This window comes from Arvicola amphibius, chromosome 2 (assembly GCF_903992535.2).
Source record: "Arvicola amphibius chromosome 2, mArvAmp1.2, whole genome shotgun sequence".
In the NCBI taxonomy this organism is placed as follows: domain Eukaryota; kingdom Metazoa; phylum Chordata; class Mammalia; order Rodentia; family Cricetidae; genus Arvicola; species Arvicola amphibius.
Window position 1 is genome coordinate 78,036,765 of NC_052048.2, and position 6,133 is coordinate 78,042,897.

The window sequence follows — 6,133 nt, forward strand, 5'->3', positions numbered from 1 at the left end:
ATGAACTTGGTGTACTCATACAGATTTTAGGTCAATTTTGTTATGTCTATTTCTGCTCTTGATTAGGGTATTGCATTTGTGCAGATCATTTAAAAATGTAAAGCATAATTAAGAAATAAAGGTCAACAGATCCTCATCTATAATAGTCAAGTTTGTAGTCATGTTAGTTATGTTTTCTAGACATATAGAGATATATTTCAGTTAGATAGGTTTTCTTCAGATCTTTCAGAGACCTTCAAAATATGGCATTTAAAATGTTTAAGAACTTAGCATTGTCATGACAATGAGACACATCTGTTCCTGGCAGCACCAATCTACCTCAAAAAGATGATGGGCATCAAAGAGGTCCTTAAGAATTTTCTAGCTTTTTGGGCAGGAAACCTCCTTTGTCTGGACTGCTTCATAGTATGTTGTATGAAGTGTACATGCAGGACCCACAGAAAAATGACTTTGGGAGACTTACTTCTCTCTGGATTGTTTTGCCCACCCTATTACACTTGGCTTCTCCTGCTGTTCTGATCTGTCAAATACTAACTCTGCAAGGAGTTATTGCTCAATTATTCCTGTGTTCTGAACATTCTGACTTTTCTCTATGTTGCAGTTAGAGACTTTCCACCTGACCATTAGACAGTGGTTAGGTTGCCTAGTTACCCATATACACATAAAGAACTTTCTCATTTCCCCTATCCTATATTTATCTTGATTGTGCCCTTGAATAAACAAGACTTGATCAGAATATTGTCTTGTCTCCATCTCTCATGTCTCTTGTCCCTTCCTATTCTTGCTCTGCTCCCAGGGTCTCCATTGACTCACCCATGGGCAGGGGCAAAGTGGCTCCCAACATGGGGCTCAAGTGCAGGGGATTCAGTGAAGAACACTGTTCAGAGAGGCTGACATAAAGTGAAGTACAGTTAAAAGGAAGAGTAACACATGAGCATGTTGTGTCTTCTTAACTTTGGTAAGTAGAACAGCAATTATGGGACAAGCAATTACCAAGCATGAAATGCTTATTAGTGGATTAAGACATGTTTTAAGGCACAAGGTGTAAAGGTTAAAATTAAACAGTCATGTGAATTATTTGACTATATTAAAGATGTTTGTCCCTGGTTTTCAACTGATGAAACTACAGATGAGAAAAAAAAGGAAGAGAGTGGGAGAGGCTCTCAAAGATCATTATCATGCATATGGACCAGAAAAATTCCTGTAACTGACTTTTCTTTCTGGAATTTAATTGATGAACTTTGTCTCAGAGGCGTCAAGATTCTGTAGTTGCAAATGCTATTGAAACCAGTGAAGAAATATTATTAAAACATAAGTTAGACAAGATACACAAAAAGGAACTTAATCAAAGGAATGACAGACAAGGTGTCAAAAAGGATAAGGAAAAAGAACCTGAGAACCTTATGTCCTTTGATAGTGATGTTGAAACATCTGACAAAAAGAATCCAAACTTAGAGGATCCTAAAGTTAAGCCTTCCCTGCAAGAAACTAAAGAGGCAAATAAAGATCTTCTTCCCACATCTAAGTCAAAAGCACAAAAAAACTCCAGGAGTTAGATCTAAGATTAAGAAACTATATCCAGCTTTAAATGAATTCCTTCATTAAAAGGATGATTTGAGTGAGGAGGACTAGGATAATTTAGAGGAGGAAGCAGCCAGATATCACAATTCAGACTGACCATCACTTGCCTGTCGCCCTCTGGCATATAGCTCAGTCCCAACAGCACCTCCATTGGCTTGTTCAGTAGTGGACCCCCAAAAAACTTCGCAATAAAATAAAATTCTTAATAGATAAAATTAGAACAGGAAAATCAGAATTTAATTAGCCAATTGAAGGGATTAAATACAGGAAAAACCAATAATGAAGTCCCATGAGACAGCTGGCTTAACCATCAGACACCTATGTGAGGGGCTACACCCAGGCTCTCTCCTAAAATAAACAAATCACTAGAAATAGATGTTCTTGAAGCCTTCCTGGACACACGAACTATGGATGCTCAGGGAACAGTGTGTAAATCTTGATTTTAAACTGATTAAAGATTAAAATTAGCTGTTTTACAATATGGAGCTGCAGCTCCTTACACCACAGCAATTGTTGAGTTTGTGGCTGAAAATTGACTTATGCCTGGAGACTGGCAAACTCTAGCTAGAGCAACCCTCACTGGAGTTGACTATCTCCTTTGGAAGTCTGAGTTTGTTGAGGCAAGCAAAGATTACCAGATGTAATGTACAGGCTGGAAATGGGTGGACCTTGGATATGATAATTGGGGAAGATAATTATGCTACTACCGATGCTCAAAGTAATTTTGCTGTGGAACTTTAGCCCAGATTCAAATCATAGCTACATGAGCCTGGAGAAAACTGCCAGTTAAGAGAAACATCCCAGCACTCGGGAGGCAGAGGCAGGCGGATCTCTGTGAGTTCGAGACCAGCCTGGTCTACAAGAGCTAGTTCCAGGACAGGCTCCAAAGCCACAGAGAAACCTTGTCTCGAAAAACCAAAAAAAAAAAAAAAAGAAACATGAGCTCTACCAGATGAGCCTTTTGCTGAATTTGTCCATAGGCTAATCGCTACAGCAGGGAAAATATTGGGCAATGTTGATGCAGGCACAGATTTCGTTAAACAACTGGCCTTTGAAAATGCTAATGCTGCATATCAGTTGGCTATCTATCCATATAAAAAGAAAGTAGACCTGACAGTATATATATATTCCTTTGTTCAGATATAGGAGCTGCCTGTCAGCAAGGTCTTACAATGGCTGCTGTGATACAGGGATTTACTGTAAATCAATTCTTGTCACAACAAAAGTAAATGTTTTAATTTGGAGAATTTGGACATTTTGCTAGAGATTGCAAAAATAATACAACTGCTGGCCCAAGAACATCAATTCCAGAACTGTGTCCCTGATGTAAAAGAGGAAAACATTGGGCTAGTAAATTTAAGTCCAAGAGGGATGCCCAGGGTCAACCTCTGAACCAGTGAAACTAGAACAGGAGCCAGCCCCAAGACCCCAAACCCAAACAAATCTCTGGAACAGTCAGAACAGTCAGCTTTTATCCAACAAACAACAATCCATTTCAGACCTCTTCAGAACCACAACAGGGAGCACAGATCTGGACCTTAGTTCCATCACCTATACAGTACTAATGCCTGAGATGGGAGTTCAAGTCCTCTCCATAGGCATTTTTGTCCCTTTACCTAAAGATATTTTTGGTTTTATAGTAGGTTATACCATCTCTACCATCAATGGCCTTCAAGTTTTCTCAAGAGTTATTAATAATGATTATCTGGGAGAAATTAAAGTTATGGTGCCATCCCCCAAAAATATTTTTACAATTCCTTCCAGACAGAGATTTGCTCAATTACTACTTCTTCCCTTACTAACCACTTCAAATAAAGCTGTAATTCTAGAAATAATAAATGTTTTGGGTCTTCAGATGACTATTGGTCAAAAGTAATATCTGCACAAAAACCTCTTATGACCTTATGGTTAAATGAAATTTTCAAGATGGGTAGACACGGGCAGATGTTACAATCATCAAAAAGAATGATCTGATACATGATCTCTAGATGCTACCATAACTCTTTTAAATTGTATAGGTCTGAGCCAAAATTCTCAAAATGATTTCAAAAATCTTAAAATGGAGAGACCAAGAAGGCAATCAAGGCACCATTCAACCTTATGTAATTGCAAGACTGCCTACCAACCTTTGAGGCCATGTCTTATAGCAATCATTATGTTCAGCCCAATTGAGGTTGTCACCATGAAACTCTTTTAAAATGGATATCTCCCTGGCAAGGAACTTGAAAAAAATACTTCTGGAATGCTGCAACCTCTTGAGGTTATGCCTAGAACTCCTGGATTGGTGTTAGGACATTTTTCATAGAGGCTGTTGATGCTTGGCTTATTAATTTTCCTTCCACATGGATCATTTCTTTTATGCTAACTGCATTTATGAAACAATAGGTGAATGAGGCAAATAAAATGCAAACCATAGAGATCCATAATCATAAACTGGACATGGGTGACACTGAGAAATATGACAATGTTTAGCTGGTAAGTTCATGTACACAAGGTATATAAACAATGGTCTTTAAACTTGGTATGCATGGCTCTATAGCCAGAGATGGGTAACAGGAGAATGTATACCTATGTTAAACATGTCACCTAAGACAGGAACAGAACCAAAAGCTGTTCTGTCTTCCTATGACAAGTAAGGATGGTACTATAGGAGCTTTTCTGACCAAAGACAGGAGCAGCTCTGAAGTGACTTTCAGCATTTAAAAATTAATAAAAATCAAAAGGGGGACCTGTGGAAGACTTACTGCTCCCTGAATCAGTTTTGCCCACCCTATTGTGCTTGGCTTCTCCTGCTGTTCAGATTTGTCAAGTACTAATTCTGCAAGGAGTTACTGCTCCATTATTACTGTGTTCTGAACATTCAGACTTTTCTGCATGTTGCAGTTAGAGACTTTCCACCTGACCATTAGACCATGGTTAGGTTGCCTAGTAAGTTGCCTAGTTATGCATATACACACAAAGAACTTTCTCATTTACCCTACTTTGATTATTCCCTTGATCAGAATCCTATCTTGTCTCCTTCTCTTATGTCTCTTGTCCCTTCCCATTCTCTCTCCCTCACCCCCAGGGTCTCTGCTGACTTAGCTGCATGCCTGGGCAAATGATGACTGAACTTGCCTAAAGGTGAGATGGCTAGGAAATGAGTCTGGGCAGCCAGGAAACAAACAAATAACCTGCCCCAACAGAGGACATAGAAATTGTGCAAAAAGTTACAGCTCAATCCTTTTATACAAAGTTGTCAAAAAATGTCAGAGAAAATACTCATCTATAAATGTTGCTATCAAAATTAGATATCCAATCAACAGTAAGGCAACTAATTTTGATATCCCACTTGATATAAAAATTAACTCAAGATAGATCAACTATATATTTGTGTAACAATTAAAATAATAGATAGAAGAAATAGTTAAAGCCACTATACTATGTGAGAGTATTTGCTTAGCCTGGTCAGTGCTATTGAGCTTGTAAAATAATGAGTAGTTTATGGATGTTAATCATTTGTGGGTATTTGCTTTCTACTTTTAATGCCAGGTGTCTGTCACATGTGATGTGAAGACAACCCAGACTCTATCTTTCCTCTTTGCATTTCTGGGAGAAAACATTGCCAAAACTTGACAGATGAGTGAGGAAACTGATTGTTAGCTTTGTATCAGCAGAAGCAAAAGAAAGCTCCCATGTACCACTTGGTAGATAAAGTCCCTTCAAAGATCAGTAGCAGTGGATCTAGTACAACGTATTCTTGTGGGTTCCCTCACATAGTCCCTTGTACACCTGGCCACAGTTCTGTTCATTTTGGGGTTCACCAGGTAGCCCCACATTCTGGTACCATATGCTGGTAACCGCCCCATGTTGGGAACCATATATCCAGAAGTGGCCTCAACAAACAACACCTCTTACCAGGGTATGGCAATGGGGATATAGATATATTAGTAAAGAATACGAAGACAAAAATAATAAAACACCAACCATGAAAAAATATTGGGAGAGCATTCCTCTGACTATTGAGATTGTCCATGCTTAATTTTCCATATAGTACTATACCCCAAAACAAAAGCGAGAATGTAAAGAAAGACTTCTTTAACATGATTCAAATGACAACTTGAACAGTCAATTGTTTTAACACTTTGAGGCATCAAGTCATTAGCATTATGTTGTTTAGGAACTAAGGCCACTCTAGACCAAGAATTCCAAAAGCAACCACTATGCAGGAAACCTCATATTACCAAAAAGGAGGAAAAGAACATTTAGATGTTTTTATCCTGACAGGTATTCAGGATAAAAATTTTGTAACAAGCAGTTGAGAGGGAGCATTCTTGTCTCTGCTGCGATTTGATATAGAATTACATCAGAACAGGGTATGACTAGACTATTAAATTCTCACTGAGTGAAATGAACAGAGAGTAATCCAGAGTATGTGTCCTCCAGTTTGTACTGTGACCTGATAATAAATTATATCAAGACAGAGTATGAATAGAATATTAATAAGTTCTCAGTGTGTGAATACATACTAATCCTCAGAGTATCTGTTCTCCATTACGTGTTCGTTTGTTCT

General features: G+C 38.3%; 1 pseudogene; it reads left to right on the forward strand.

Moving 5' to 3' along the window:
* The window catches only part of LOC119808081, a 232,692-nt pseudogene that overhangs the window by 39,742 nt on the left and 186,817 nt on the right, over nucleotides 1-6,133 (forward strand).